The sequence below is a fragment of the Thamnophis sirtalis genome, unplaced genomic scaffold (genome assembly GCF_051295495.1).
Source record: "Thamnophis sirtalis isolate CommonGarterSnake01/CBP01778 unplaced genomic scaffold, rThaSir2_p1.2 scaffold_6, whole genome shotgun sequence".
Lineage (NCBI taxonomy): Eukaryota > Metazoa > Chordata > Lepidosauria > Squamata > Natricidae > Thamnophis > Thamnophis sirtalis.
In genome coordinates, this window is record NW_028261386.1 from 17,612,017 (window position 1) to 17,626,208 (window position 14,192).

Below are 14,192 nucleotides of genomic sequence, written 5' to 3' on the forward strand. Positions count from 1 at the left end.
TTCTACAATTTGTAATGGAAGATGGCTTTTTATTTTTATGTTTGTTTGTCTTTGTTCAAAAATAAATAAAAATTGTTTATAAAAAAGAAAAAATCACATCTAAAATGTGATCAATATGCAACACACAATATTCTTTCCATCTATAATGAAAGAGACACCACTTATATTGAGTGATACCTTCTAATTCTGCAATGTTATCTCTAAAATGCTGAAACAAATAAGCATGTCAAACAACCATTTGCCCAAATGAAAAATCACCAGTTTTAGGTAGAAAAAGGCTTAAATAATTAAACCCTTATTTAAAAAATATTCTTGGTTCATCACTACTTTTCCCCCTTTTTATGTTTTATATTATCACAAAAAAACAAAATTAATGAACACATTCTCTTACGGGAAAATATTTTTAGGCTCCTTAAAATACTTCTATATTTTTGTACCTTTCATTATTAAGAATAGAGCCAGAGGGGAAAACTGTTTTATTTTAAATAATGAATTTATCTCACCTGTGCTTATCGGTCAAAACCTGTTGGTTTAGAAGTAATTGGTCAACTTAGTTTGAGAAAGAACGGCTGTTGTAACTTCTAATAATAATGAGGGAATGTTTTCGTCTTCTGTATCTATGTAAAAATGCTATTTTTGAAATGTAGGCAGGTGGCTGAACAGAATAAGTCTGGGCAAAATAATACATGTTCTGGCAATAAATATTTCAGGAAAAAGGGAACCTGCCATCTTCAAGTATCAATTCAATGATTCATTTTGAAGATCTTCATTTACACACCTTAAGATGTCTAACTATTGAGCATATCCATTTTATTTCTTTTCTTAATAAATCTATGTCACTCTTTTTTTTGTCCCTTAATTCAGAGTTGTTTCTTAGAGAAACCTGAAGTCTTTTTCTGCTTTAAAATGTTTTACTAAAGAGACTTATACTGTCATTTTTGATTTCCTGGTATATTTTCTACTCTGGATGGTTGGCAGGAGCTGTGGTGAGGACGGTAGCTCACGCTGTTGCATGGTGCTTGCGTCTCGAACCTGGGCTGCCAATTTCCAGCAGACAAGCCCAGAATCCTAACTGCTGAGCCCTAGCAGTTCGAAAGCATGCAAATGTGAATAGATAAATAGGTACCACTTCAGTGGGAAGGTAACAATGCTCCATGATGTCATGCTGGACAAATGGCCATGGAAATGTTTTTGGACAGCGCTGGCTGAATCTCAAACAAAGATGAGCACCATCCTCTATAATTGGCAATTGCTAGTGGAGTAAAACCTACTGGGACTCCTTTAACTTTTACTTTTCTAGTCTGACTTTTACAAGTGGGAGTCTTGTCTACATCAATTTAGAGTCATGGAATTTCGTCCTGTCTTAAATATGTAAGGTTCACATCAACACATGGTGAAACTGGTAACATTTCTGGCAGTGATTTCACATCATCTATCCACATAAGTAGGGCAATAGTCATAAAAGAATTTGACTGTATAAGCAAGAAGATCCCATGATAGCTATATTTTGTAACAGAATATCATTTGCCTCACTTCTACCACGTATGTATTTCAGATTCTTGGTTCTTCTATATGCAAAATGTGCAGTATGTCATATCCTGATATGTAAACAATCTAAACAATGCCAGGGGTGTCAAACTCAATTTCATTGAGGGACTCATCAGGGCTGTGGTTGACCTTGGGGGTCCAGGTGGGCATGGCCAACTGGGTGGTCGTGGCCTGCTTGACGCACCTCCCCAAACTGCTGGCCCAATGTTTCCTCTTTGCATTGGGTACTGGGCCGAAGTGACGTGGGCTGGCTCCCTACATTTTCTAGGATGGCCCCCTGGGCCAAATCCAACCACATTGTGGGCCAGATTCGGCCCACGGGCCTTGTGTTTGACACCCCTGATCTAAGCAATTCAGAGAATATATTTTTATTCAGCAGTACATGTGTTACGTTGTCAAATGCCAATAAAGGTGTAGTCACTCTATTTTCATTCTTGGATCATCATGCAACAATGCATTTGAAAAGATTTTTTGAAAGCATTGATATTAAAGTACAATGGATATTCTCTGCTTAACATTATTGTTTTAGAATCTCAGGCTGCCACTGAAATTCTAAACAGTTGTTCTGTTCATTTCTTTAAAACATCTTAATGATCAATTATTTGTGATTTGCTTTGAGTGAATGAATACCTGTCTGTTGGTTTTAATTGTGAAATATTTTTTTTATGATTGCTCTGCTTGAACTATCTTAGATCCAGATCATTGGCTCTGACCCTCATTACAGTGTATAACAAATTGCACATTATGATAACTTAAGTTGTGCTCCAGTCACAAATGCAGGAGAAACAGAAGTTGAACATTTCTCTGATGACTTCCAACACCTTGTCAACAAAACACCAAAAATAGTCAGTTTAATTATAGGGGATGGATGCTAAAGTTGGAAATAAAAAGTAGCTGAAATAATGGGAACATTTGGTTTCAGTGTGGCAAAAAAAGGAGACAAGAAAAATAAATGTTTATAACAAATACCTTTTCCTAACAAACTAAAAGAGTTTAGACCAGTGGTGGGTTTCAAAATTTTTTGGAACCTACTCTATGGGTGTGGCCTGCTTTGTGGGAGTAGCTTGCCGGCCATGTGACCGGGTGGGAGTGGCTTGCTGGCCATGTGACTGGGTGGGAGTGGCTTGCTGGCCATGTGACTGGGTGGGAGTGGCTTGCTGGCCATGTGATAAATAAAACAATGCTTACATGCCACTAACGCTGCCACGTTGATGTTGCCTCTCTGATGTCGATTGAGCCTGTAGCTGCATGTGGCTCTTCTACTCGGGTGCAACTGCCTACTCTGATGTAACTCTTTTGCTCAGATGTGGCTAACCAGGAAAGAGGCTATGATGACACTGATTGGGTGTGTGGCTGAGGGTGTGGGTCATGGTGATTGGTGATGGTGGGTGGAGTTGTGGGTGGAGCTGGGTGGGGTAATGGTATATGTATATGTATATGTATATGTGTATGTGTATATGTATATGTATATGTATATGTATATGTATATGTATATGTATATGTATATGTATATGTATATGTATATGTATATGTATATGTATATGTATATGTATATGTATATGTATATGTATATGTATATGTATATGTATATGTATATGTATATATGTATGTATTTAGTGTCACAACCCCTGGTATGCCCAAATATGGGAGGAAGTCTACTGCTTTCTTTATTTATTTATCAGTCTCCCTTTATTTATGTATCAGCACAAATACAACACACACACACACACCCATAATACATACATACATACATACATACATACATACATACATACATACATACATACATACATACATGGGTGATGGTGTTAACTTGGTTAGGACTGACTTGGATTTGATTACCTTTGTATCATTGTCATTTAGTGCTGGTTATCACGTAGTTTCTTAGATAGAGATAAAGGTTTTCCACCAAACAAGCTGAATCTCTGTTTGTATCAACGTGAACGCCGGAATGTGACACTCTGAGGAAGGTAAAAACTATGCCAGAGATTCAACCTTACTGGACAGGTCCCACGAGAGGAAACAGACAAAGAGCGTTCTCTTCCAAAAATAATATGGTGAGACATAGTTTACAGAATCACATACCAATGGTCATTGTCTGCTTCAATAAAAACCAGGCTAAATCAGAGGTGGGCTGCTCCCAGTTCAGCCCGGATCAGGCGAACTGGTAGTGGCGGTGGTAGGAAGCTCCACCCACCCACCCGGACACTTCTGCCCATGTGCAGAAGGTTCTAAGCAGAAGCAGCCCATGTGCACGTAAACCGGTAGTAAAAATAATGGAAACCCACCACTGGGCTAGATGTTGGAGTTCCTGGATGGGCTACAGGATTTGGGACTGCTAACTGAGCATCTAGAGCAGGGGCGTCAAATTCAATTTGACGCATCAGGGTTATGTTTGACCTCAGAGGGTGGGAGGATGTGTGTGGCCAGGGTGGGCATGGCCAGTTCGACATCACTCATGCTGGGGGCATCTGTGGTGGCCCTCCCGAAGCTCCGTTTTCACTGGCAGAAGCACCATGGGCCAGTCCTTTGCTGTTTCCAGGGTGTCCTCGTGGGCGAGATCTAAACACCCCATGGGCCAGATTCGGTCCACGAGTCTTGAGTTTGACATCCCTGATCTACAGCCAAAAGCTGAAGATCCATGGAAGAAAAGTTGTTTACCCATTGAAAATATACAAATATTGAAAACAAAGACATAATGATCTATTATTACAAATCATCCAGGATATCTGAAGAGGATATCTGGGGGAAAAAGTGCACCAGTTCTGAATAGAACAAAATCCAGAATTAGAAATAACAGAATAGAGGCTAACAGATCAGCATCAATACAAAGTAATACAAAGTAAAGTATTCACAGAAGCAGAATTGGAAGGACTGCAAAGGTCTATGCAGGGCAAAGAATCGGAAGCCTTGCCAGAAGTAGAGCAGACTATAGCGGCAAACCATGGGGAATCCATAGTATAGGAAGACATCATGCAGAAATGGAGACAGAAGTTGACTTTGAATTAAAAAATAACTGTTGGAGAAGAAAAAAATGCATTGGCTGGTATGTAAAAGACACAGTACAAGCAGTGATGCAAGTTAAAAAAATGAAACTTACTAAATATACAGGAATCATAACATGACAATCAAAACAGTGTAACACAAATAGCATGCTGGCAAGGAATGTGGTCAATTTCTACCAAAAACCAGGGGGAAGCTGAATAAAGACAAAACATTGCGATGGCTTACAACTGGAACAATTAAAAAAAGGAACAGAAGGCTTGATTTCAGCTACTTAAGAGCAAGTTATTCAAATGAATGCATTCAAGGCCCAAATTGAAAAATCCTCAAAGAAGCCAAAATGCAGAGTGTGGAAAGAAGCAGAAGAAATAATAGATCATAGACTCAGCATATGCAAGAGGATCTCGTAAACTGATTATAAACAGTGGATACAACACAGCCATCAAAATGATTCACTGGAACATCTGTAAAAATTATCGTGCTCACAATGAAAAATTGGTGGGAACAGTTGCAATAAGAGTTGAAAATCAGCAAGTTAAAATATTGTGGGATTCCTGAATATAAACTGCATATAAACAATATGGTGGCCACAATTATACCATTGTGGGTGCCATGTTGACTTTTTTTGATGCAGATAAAAAGGGTGGTGATTAGAATGCATTATTTTTGTGGCCACTATCTTGATAGAAATAGCAATAGCACTTAGACTGATATACCAATTCATAGAGTTTTACAGCCCTCTCTGAATGGTTTACCAAGAGCTGTGGTAGTGCAGTGGTTAGAATAGCAATAGCAATAGCACTTAGACTTATATACCGCTTCATGGTGCTTTTACAGTCCTCTCTAAGTGGTTTACCAGGTCAGCTTATTGCCCCAACAATCTGGGTCGTCATTTTACCCACCTCGGAAGGATGGAAGTCTGAGTAAACCTTGAGCCAGTAAGATTTGATCTGCTGAATTGCAGTTAGCAGTCAGCTGAAGTAGCCTGCAGTACTGTACTTTAACAATTGCCCCACCTCAGCTCGATACCAGATAAAACATGCCAGATATCACTGTAGTTGAAAAGACAAAAATTATGGATAATTGATATGGCAATACCAGTCAGTAGAATAGTAGTTTTCAGTTGGTTACAGAACCAAGTCAATGAAAGCACTTCTACCAACAAGTTTAGAAATTTTAAAATCAAAGTGATGGAAATATCAAAACAATGAATACCTGGGCAGTTAGTCAATATATAGCAGAAGGAGTTGACTAGACCAAGATGGAACTTGATAACTTGGATTGGAAGAAGGAAAACTAATAACAATGTATCCCCCAAAGCGATATTGATTGGTTGTACCTGCAAAGAGGTACAGAGGGCAGGGGATTCCTACAGGTGAAACAAACTGTGGAGAAAGAAAAACATGACTTGAATGACTACATCAAGAAAATCCAATTCTTGCTGAAGAAGTCAGTCAAGGTCCGCGCTTGAAAACAACAAAAGTGAAGTCTGATTATAGAAAAGAAAAAATTGGAAACCGATTTGTAACTTGGAAGAACAAGCCAATTCTTGATCAATACTTGAAGGATATAGAAGAAGCCAGTTAAAAACCCTACATGGAGCTGGTTAAGATCAGGAGTATTAAAGAAAGAAACTGATGGCTTTATTTTACTGACCTAAGAATAAACTTCGCCAACCAATTGCATGAAAGCAAAAAAATCAGCATTTAACAAGCAACAGCAAATGTTGACTTTGTAGAGAAAAGGTTGAAACAACTGATCATTTGATCAGTGAGTGCAGTCAAATTTCACAATGGACTATAAGCACTGTCATGACCAAGTTGCCAACTCAATTAACAACCACCTTGCTTAGCAGTGGGAATTCTGACTCCAACTGTGGTTGTAAGTTGAGGACTATCTATATATCTTCTTGAGTCAAGAGTTCAAGGCAATGATGTTATAAGGAGACAGCAACAAATCGATTTGCTACTTGTGGATGACAGATCTAGAAAAAAAATATTAAGATGCAGAGACATCACACTGACAACAAAGTTTGTAATATCAAGCCCATCGTTTTCCCAATAGTAACACATGAAATCTGTACTATCAGAAAGGCTGAACACAGAAAAACAGACACCTTTGAATTGTGATGGTGGAGAAAAAAATGTTGAAAACAAGTTTGGATTACAAGAACTAGATGGAGTATAATCAATGTGATCGCTAGAAGCACTAATAATTAAGCCAACACTTAAATATTTTGGACACTAAGTCATTAGAGAAGAGGCTGGTGTTTGGAAAAAATGAAGGGAATTCACACAGAACCCCCACAAAAGACAAGTTGTTTAGAGAATATCACTTGTAAACAGGAGCTTATGAAAAGAAAGGAAAGAAATACATGCTAATAGATATTCCTGGCAAAATCACCTACGCTGAATCACAAAGAGGCTGAAGCGATTGAAGGAAATGAAAACAATCTATTTATTCAAGTTTATGTTTGAATAAAAATTCTTCTTTTCTTTTAAATCAAGAATCAACTTCCCACAATAGCAAATACTGTATATATGTATGTATGTATGTGCATATGTATATATGCATATGTATGTGTGCATATGTATGTGTATGTATATGTATATGTATACATGAAGCATACACACACACACACACACAAAAAAAAAAAAACACAAACACACACACACACACGGTTCGGCTGAACTGGTAGTGGCAGCAGTGGGAGGCTCTGCCTTTGTGTGAGGGCGAGCAAACTGGTAGTAAACCGGCTAGCAACCCACTACTGACCCACACACCCAGAAATGTGTTCTTTGAGAGTTGAATAGAGTTTCACAGATACCTTCAGGTGTTTTAGATTCAGTCAGGGTGGGTTTGTGTAATTGTTAGTGGGTCCTTAGACAGTGGTCCTTAAACCCTGATGGTTTAACAACCAGTTCAGTGATCGCATACTTTGTGCGCGTGCCTAGTTTTGATAATACTTACCTTCCGGGTTAATGCTGGGGAGTAATGCAGCTGAAGCGCAGCAATCTGCTTTGTCGCACGAATCAGCTGAGAGGATATAAGTCAGTATAGCGCAGGGGTGGGCGGGCAGGCCCAGCTGATCGTCGGAGCGAACCAGTTCGCTCCCAGCTGATCGTCGGGGCTACCAGTTCACCCGCACCGGTCCGAACCAGTAGAATCCCACCCCTGTCCTTAGAGCTGCTGATCCTCTTCCAGATCTTGTACAGTAACTATATGGTACAAACAAACAAACACATAAACTTTGAGAGGAGAAAACATTAAGTAAGTGGTGGACAAGATACCTTGATGCCATCTCTGGAATTTCAGGGGAAGGCAGGGTTTCTTGCCAGAGAACCAGCAAACATGCCCATGCCAGATCTTTTTTTTTTTAAACTTTTTGTTTTATTTTAATTTCATACATATAAGTATATCATTACATGTGAACAGATTTTTTTTTGTATTGTCCATTTTTATATCATTCCCTCAAACCCAGAACGGCTGTCATTTGTTCTTCTGCTTTCAATAGACAATATTATGCCCTATTTCACTGCTGTCCTGCCCAGCTACACATCCCTATCAATTAATCTAATATGAAAAAAAAACCTCTCATTTCACTTGGAAATATTATTATTGTATTCAGGGCAAAGCCTGCACACTTTCCTGACTGATGACACTGAGAAGGCAGTTCCCACTGGCAGGAGGTAAAGTGCATCTCTGCGTAGACCACGTGGACATGTGATGTGTCCTCCTAATGAATCTTTCCAGAGTGCAAAATCTTCCTCCACATCACTTGGCTGGAGTTAAATATTTGCTGCTTAATTGCTGGTAGCTATCAGGATATCAGTCAATGTAATCAGAAGTGTCAAAAGCAACAGATGGTAAACACGCTGAGATGCTCTTGCATGTGCCTGAGTGTACATTAGCAAAGAAGGTAAAAGTGCACCACTTGTCATTCCAGGAAGGGGTGACTGTTGACGGATGCTGATAACTTTCCCAAGCCACAGAGCTGCTAACCCTAATTTTTTAAATGAAGCCATCAAGATGTTCTGGCTTATTATTTGGTAGGTCTGTGCCACTCAGCATAAATCACGTAGAAAATAATTTAACAAAAGGAACCCGAGTGTCATAGGTTCTAACTCATGGCGGGGTTAATATGCTATCCTCCATTCCTGGAGTCAGCAGAAAATCCTGCTGATATAAATTGGGCTGCCATGATGGCGGAGGCCTAGTCTGCCTCAGTAATGAAGCAGGCTAGGAGGCTGATTGAATGCAAACTAGTTTTAATGTGGGACAAATTAAGGAAAGTGCTTGATGGATTCTCTTGATTTCATTTTGCCTTCTGGATGCCACCATCTTCAATTGCTCTGCTTAATGTGAAATGGGGGTGTGGGTGTCTAGCTAGGTAGGTGCTTTGGATGGCAGGTTTAGTTACCTGGCAGGTGGTCCAGCGGTTCCACCACAAAACCGCGCTCGACTAAACCGCGCCCAACTAAACCGCGTTGCTGACATCATCAACAGGGCGACAACAGCGCGGAGACAGAAGCACGCTAACCTAAAACCTAAACCTAAAATTAACCCCTAAACCTAAACCTAACTCCCCTAAACCTAATCCTAAACCTAACCCTAAACCTAAGCCTTAACCTAACCCTAAACCTAACCCTTAACCTAACCCTAAACCTAATCCTAACCCTTATCCTAACCCTAAACCTAACCCTAACCCTAACCCTTAACCTAACCCTAAAGCTAACCCTAAACCTAACCCTTACCTTAAGTTGAATCGGCTTGCTTTCAAAGCGCTATTTAAAGCGCCCTTCTTTCTCCGCGCTGGCTTAGTCGAGCGCGGTTTTGACGGGTCATGGGTCCAGCTAACAGGACCAGAGGGCTTCATGCCTATGACTTCTCAAGGGGATAATTTCTTAGCACGAGTCTGTGGTTTTTTGGAAGGAGGACTAAATAATCCCCGTCCAAAATTAGCCAGACTGACAGGCTATAGAGTTAAGAAAAGGTTGTGAAAAGCAGGGGAACCCCACCTCACTTACCCTTGTAAGGAAGTGAAGTTGGGGTCTGTGCTTCAGAAAAGCAGCTGCAGTCGGGTAGAAAAGCTTTCCATTCCGCATTTTCTTCACACATTCATACAGTCCCGCATGATAGCATCTAAGCTGGTTTGGCAGCCACTATCATTCAGAACTGAATGAATGTTGAATGTTTATTTTATTTATATGCCACCCTTTTCCCCGAGGGGGACTCAGGGCAGCTCACAACTCAAACCAGAGAAGGGGGGTACCAAACAAAAATTAAAAACAACACAAAACAATACATAATTTAAAACACACAACAGTCATACCATTCGAGACGGGGGGCAACAGTTCTTTAGCCCCAGGCCTGTCGGAACAGCCAGGTTTTAAGGGCTTTGCGGAAGGCCTGGAGGGTGGTGAGGGTTCGAATCTCCACAGGGAGTTCGTTCCAGAGGTCGGAGCAGCCACAGAGAAGGCTCTCCTCCGGGTAGTCGCCAGTCGACAAGAAGTTGAAGAAGCTTCTTGGATGAGAAATGAAATGGCTTCAAGCAAAAAAAAAAAGATAAGTCCAGTTGCCTTTTGAAAAAGCACCTTTGAGACTAGAAGAATGTGGTAAACGCCCTGTTTTGGAAAAGCTTACAGTAAAACACTTGCATATAGATTTGCTACACTCCTTCCTTCCTTCCTTCCTTCCTTCCTTCCTTCCTTCCTCCCTCCCTCCCTCCCTCCCTCCTTTCTGTCCTTCCTTTCGCATTTGAGTCAGCACTGACTCCTTGTAACTGCCTAGACAGATCCCTGCCCTTGCATCCTTCCTAGGGCTAAGAGTGAGGGATTGGCCCAAGATCACTCAGCTGGCTTTGAACCTAAAGTGGAACTAGAATTCACAGTCTCCTTCCCTTATTAGTACATCAGACTTGCTCTCTGGTAAGGATTAACTCCAGCTTTAAATAATAGAAAACCTCTTGTGGGACAAGGAATGATGGAGGTGTGGCAAAAGGAAGGGTCAATCTAAAGTCCCTACTCAGCACAAGAAAACTATGTCTGACCCTCTTTAAGTGCCACTGACCCTTATCTAACTCTAAGCAGATGGTAATGTTAGTTGAGGTGATTTCTGTGCATAGACTGTAGCAATAAATCGGTTTAATTGAATCTTCACGTGTGAACCTGATCTTTCACATCTGATATCTCTTGAATTGACCTATATTTTGTTCACCCACATACGACGTTTATGTACTTTCAAGGTCCTATTCTTTTTTTAAAAAAAAAAAACTTTCATTAAAAGGAGATTTTACAAAGATTTAGAAGGCTATGGAAACATAGAAGAAAAAAAGAAAAGAAAAAGATTATACAAGAGTAAAAGGAAAAAGTGGATAACAAAAAAGAAGGGAGGGAGATGGAGGGAGGGAGGGAGGGAGGGAGAGAGAGAGAGAGAGAGAGAGAGAGAGAGAGAGAGATCCAAAGAAGTGACTTTTGATCATCTTCTAAGATCATCTTCTTCATATTGATCTGATACAGATCAATATGAGGCAACTTAGCAGCACTTTTTCTGATTAGCAAATGTTATTAAAAGCCATAAGCTTTCCTTCCAAGTTTTGGCTATCATAGGCTATCATGGCATTTGTTGCACAAGGTAGCCATTTGTGGATATTTATTTATTTATTTATTTATTTATTTATCTGTCTGTCTGTCTGTCTGTCTGTCTGTCTGTCTGTCTGTCTGTCTGTCTGTCTGTCTGTCTGTCTGTCTGTCTATCTATCTATCTATCTATCTATCTATCTATCTATCTATCTATCTACCTACCTACCTACCTACCTACCTACCTACCTACCTACCTACCTATTTATTATATGTCAAAACTGCCCATCACCCTCACAGAGCGACTCTGAACCAACCTGGATCTTGGTTGGTGGTGCAGTGCTTAAGTGCAAGTTTTGCAGGCAAACTCTGCCCACAGCCTGGAGTTCGAACCGGACAGGTCTCAAGGTTGACTCAGCATTCCATCCTTCCCAGGCCAGTAAAATGAGGACCCAGATTACTGGGGGCAATATGCTGACATTTTAGATTGCCCAGAGAGTGCTGTAAAGCACAATGAGGCGGTATATAAGTCGAAAGAGCCATGGTGGCGTAGTGGTTGGAATGCAGTACTGCAGGATACTTCTGCTGACTGCTCAAGATTGACTCAGCCTTCCATCCTTCCGAGGTGGGTAAAATGAGGACCCAGATTGTTGTGGGCAATAGGCTGACTCTGTAAACCACTTAGAGAGTGCTGTAAAGCACTGTTAAGCGGTATATAAGTCTAAGTGCTATTGCTAAATCTATTGCTATTGCTATCTTACCTTATATGAATGGTCTTTCTGTTTGATTTGAACTGGCCCATATAATCTGCCTGGCTCCTTCCCTTCTGGTTTTTAGGAAAGACATTAAAACACAATGAATCTTCCAGGCCTTGGATTGGAGTTAGAACACTGTGATTGTATTCCTTCCAGTAGGACAACATATTTTGATTTAGGATTATATTGATGATTCCCCCTAGTGCTATATGATGTGAAATATTATTGATTTATTTTCTTTTCACTTAATTTATCAAATGTATTGAGCCACCCTAGTCAACCATGTCTGGGCAGCTTATGATAGGAGTCAATACAATCCCACCAATAAGATAGCAACACCCCATAAAAGACAGACACCCTAAGGAAAAACTGATAATAAAAAAGACATCTAGAAAACAGCTCCTCTCCTTATCTCAGTGCTCGCGGAGAAAGCTGGATGTTCAAGGCACATTTAAAAGACATTGCATTGTTTTTAACCCTATTTATGGAGGTTAGGAAATTAGCCACCTACTAGCAGTCTAAAAATCCAGTAAAATGAATAATTATAATAACAACATTCATAAATTAAATTTATATGCTACCCAGTGGTGGGATTCAATTTTTTTTATTACCGGTTCTGTGGGTGTGGCTTGGTGGGCGTTGTATGGTTTGGTGGGTGTGGCTTGGTGGGCATGGCAGGGGAAGGATATTGTAAAACCTCCATTCCCTCCCCATTCCAGGGGATGGTTACTGCAAAATCCCCATTTTCTCCAGACCAACTGGGACTCGGGAGGCATAGAATAGATGGGGACGGGTCCAGTCAGAGGTGGTATTTACCGGTTCTCCGAACTACTCAAAATTTCTGCTATCATTTCTCCAGAACTGGTCAGAATCTGCTGAATACCACCTCTAATGTTACCCTACTTGTAGCATCTCTAGGTAGTTTACAATTGTTAATAATTTAGGAACAAAAATATTACAAACTAGTTGATAACTGAGCATTGTCCATGTATTTATTTATCCCAACCCTCCTTCCATGACTATCGCTGCAATTTCTAATGTTGAGGTCATGTGATTAGCGTTTGCTTTTGTGACCTTCAACGGGGAAGCCAAAATTACTTAAAAACTGTCTTAACAATCTTAACTGACTTTTTTAGAACCTCTTCTGTAGGTGTGGCCTGCTTTGTGGGAGTGGCTTGCCGGCCATGTGACTGGGTGGGCATGGCCAACTTGTAAAATGTGGTGAAACTCACTTAACAATGCTCTTGCTTAGCAACCAAAATGTTGGCTCAGAAACTTTGACATTTGAACCACGCAAGTCTTAAAGCTGTTAAGTTACAAGACCCTTGCTCTCCTAACCCTTTAGAAAAAAAAGCCCAGGGGTGTTCAAACTTCAAAGCTTTAAGACTTGTGGACTTCAACTCCCAGAATTCCTCCTCTCGCTCTTCATCTTGATGATGTGAGGACAGGTGGGGGGAGGGAGCTGGAACTGGTTCTAAACGGCACTATAGATTTGTGGAACCTCTTCTATAGAAGAGGTTAGAACTGGCAGGAACCCACCCCTGGCTCCCACCCTCACATGTGCCTGCAACACTGTGCATGTGCAGAAGCGTCCAGGTGGATGGGTGGGGCCTCCCGTTGCCATTACTACCAGATCTGCAAAACTGGGCCAAACCGTGAGCAACCCACCTCTGGAACATCATCACATCAAGTAGGTAAGAATGATGACATTCAGGTAATGAACATCTGCAAGAAAATAAGCAACTCCACAAAGCACAAAGAACACCACATTAAACTTAACACCAACTTAACAACTGCAGGGATTCACTTAACAATTGTGGCAAGACAGATCATAAAACGGGGGCAAAACTCACTTAACAAAGTGTTTCACTTAGCAAGATAAATTCTGGCCTCAATTGTGGTCGTAACTCAAGGACTGCCTGTACTGGAATTTTATAGATTTTCAAGGCAACAGAGTGTTTTGTTTTTGACAGGCTAATTTCGTCGTTTTAGCAATGCCTTTGATTCCTTCTGACAAACAGGAAGATGGAAAATCAAAAATGAAGAGACGTTGTCTGCCTTGTGTGAGAAAATGAGGCTTTGCATGACTGCTGGCTCATCACCAGAGAAGTCTAAAGGCATCACTTTGAGGTTCAATGAAGCTCTGACAGTAACTAGTGTTTCTGACAAAGATGAGGGTGGAGAAATCTTGGTTTGGGATGGTAGAAGTGTCTGCCTGAAGATATGCGTCAGTGAAGTCATCTGCAATGGGGCTTGTGTTGACTGACCTACTGCATTAATTCCTCCAAGATGCCAGAGAGACTGGGGA